The following is a 3,350-nucleotide window of genomic DNA, read 5'->3' as shown; positions in this document are numbered from 1 at the left end:
TGATAATAGTTTTTCATTCTATCGATTACAAATGTGCTACTATAGTGAATCAAAATAGGTTGAACAGATTTCTTCTAAAGTGGGATTTAAAATAATAAATCTCTTAACCAATTTGCTTCCTCACATGCTGAAGCCAAAGCAAGAAGCTCAACTTTCATTGTTAACTTAGCAATAATAGTTTACTTTTTTTTAATTCTAGTATATTCCAATCAACATCACCGAAACCTTCAAGTATTAAAGGATACTTTTTATAAAACAAGCCATAATTTTAGTATCGACTAAACATTTCATTACTCTTTCAATAGCATGCTAATATTCTTTACTTGGCTTGCTAATGAACCTATCAAGTACTCCAATTATATATACAGTGTCAAGTTTCGCACAGTCAATCACATAACACAAGCTACTAATCAAACTAGCATATTGCTTTTGATTTACAATGTTGTTTATATTTTTAATAGAAAAAAATGAATGCTTGAATCAAAAGAAGTAGCTACATATTTGCAATTTTAAAAGTCAATTTATTGGAACAGTGACATTATTTTATCGGAATATTTGAAAAGCATAGATGACCCAAACTTTATCCTGTATTTTATAATTTTTTGCTAGAGTTGATGATCTATTATCGCATGGAAATAAAAAAAATTTAATAAATACAATATTGTTTCGATGACATATAATAGATATGTGCCACTAATAAGTAACTACACATTTCTTTTATGAATAAAAATCCTCTCGTGCACCTATTCCAACTAGTGTTTGATTTAGGCTGAAAAAAGATTGGATAGTGGTATATCTATATTTATATCTATATTTTTCAATGAATATGAATACAAATATGGATATCAAATGGATATCTAAATTAATATCCATACTTATTTTGAATGGATGTGGATACAAATCTGATATTAAGTATATCCATATTTGCTATAAATGGATACGGACACAAATCAGGTATTAAGCATATCAATATGTATTATAAATAGATATGGATGTAAATCAGATATTAAGCATATCCATATTTGTTTATTTAGCTATGGATATAATTCGGATACTATTTCAGATGCTAATCAAATTTTAAGCAAAATTCACTAATAAAAAATCAAATATAATGACATGGTCATAAAGAATCCAAGATAATTATAATCATAATCCAAGATAATCATAATTATATGAAAAAGAATAATTATAATCCAATACTTCATTAAAAATAAGAATTAGGTCATAAAAAATTTAAAATATTTAGAAAAAAAATTTAATATGTACCTTGTATTGAGAATCCAAATGATTGCCAACTCTCTATCTAGCTAACATAAATGTATACTCATCATACTTGTAATAAACATATCTAAATGCAAATATGAGAAAATAAGAAGTCAATTAAGATGAATCAATACCCTTAAACAATAATCATTCAAAAAAATAATATGTATATACTTACTTTCTCGATACAGATCCTATAGTTTGACTTCATCATAACAAGAACCATAATATTATTTTAGATCTATGATGTCCAATATTAAAGAGCAAGAATTTAAATGATAAATGAACCAAATAAGTAGCATAACCACTAGAAAATAAATGATATAAGAGTAAAGATTTAAATACATAAATAGTATGAAAACTACAACCACCATTCACCATACTTAATCTCATTCAAAGATAAATCCTAAATGCATCCTACAAACCCAAATATCTTTAGAAAAGTTTCATAAACTATTGAGTCAAATAGTTCAATTGAATTGAATAACATCATGTGACAATCTCCAATGCTCCAATCATCCTGAAATAAAAATGATGATATTAGCATTATAGTTTCAATATATAAAAATAATAACTAATTTTTTAAAAGTATATGTCATATTCATTTATCTTATCATAATATATAAATTGATATTGATTTATTTGAGTCTTCAACAAAGATAGAATGATTATCCGATGCAATAATAGAATCAAGATTATGAATAACAAATGCAATAGGACCTAAGACAAAATAAATAAATAAATAGTAAAATCTTAAAAATAAGTTAAACTTAATAAAAATATTATGTAAATATAATAAGTTATTTTTTCTTCTAGATCTTAGCTAATCTTGAAGATAAATCACAACTTCAACAATATCAGGATCAATAAACTTTAAAATATATCTACCACTTATCCACCTATACTAAATATTGATTTTAAATCTACAGTAGATGCTAAAATTATCAAAATATCTCTTATAATCTGAGATAAGATAGGGTACTTTAGACCATTATATTTTTATTGAGAAACAGGTAGTTTAAAGCATGTATTTTTTAAAATTTTTATAGCGAAAGCAGTAGATTAAACTATTTAATCTCCTACATATACTTTAGATCAGATCTAAACTATCTTTCTAAGGATCTATGATATAAAAATAATACACATAAAAATTTGATTTAACATAAAAGACTGCATCCATCATATCGATGCCCTCAATCAGATCTAACTGTTAGATCTAATCCGATGAGTTCAGAACTCATTACCTGATCATGGATTGACAATCATCACTTCTGATGAATATGATAGGAGATTTTTTTTGATGTTGAGCAATCATATAATACGTCCGACTTCTACAGGTAGTCCACTCGAAGCCCCGAATAGATCATCCTTCCCGAGAGTGCTAGTTCGCGATGAAGGCTCTGGATGGCTGATGAAGACTCTTTTCTTCAGATCGAATGAACACCTCTAGATCAGAAAATGGAGCTTTTCAAGGAGGAGATAGTGTGGAAGAAGAAGAACAAAACTCCTTTTTGTTTTTCTCTCACAAAGCTGGAACTAGGAAACCTTAGAAGCCCTCCCTGGATCTCATGCCCAAAGAGGAACTGTCTTCCTCATTTTCTCATGCACGGATGCCCACCCCTCTCTCTGATTTTTCATGCCCCCTCTCTAAGGTTCTCTCATGCCAAAAGTGATCTGATAAGGTGCATAAAAATTTACCCCTTCTTAAAGTGGCATCCCATCAAGATAAGGATAGAGTTTGAATATTTTGGTTCAGGTTCAAACAGGGTTTGATCTTATCATGAATTCAAATCAGATTTGAACTCTATTTTGAACCAAACTAAATCCACATCTATGGGACTCAGAAAGTTGGGTGACAAACCCTAGATTGGTGCAAAAAAGTTCATGCAAAAAATCATTTTTGCATGATGAGAAAGGTGGTCGGCGGCTTAGAGGAGTCCAACAAAACTTGAACTCTTGATTTCAATCTGATTTCAATCTAATTTGAACTCAAATTTTAACCAACCAAATTTTAATCCAAAGAGGATTAGAAGAAGGTGTCACACACCTTTTGGGTATAAAAAATTCTGCATGAAAACTCTTTTCAT

The sequence above is a fragment of the Elaeis guineensis genome, chromosome 9 (assembly GCF_000442705.2).
Source record: "Elaeis guineensis isolate ETL-2024a chromosome 9, EG11, whole genome shotgun sequence".
NCBI lineage: Eukaryota > Viridiplantae > Streptophyta > Magnoliopsida > Arecales > Arecaceae > Elaeis > Elaeis guineensis.
The sequence above is the reverse complement of the archived record's forward strand: the minus strand, read 5'-3'. Positions refer to the sequence as shown.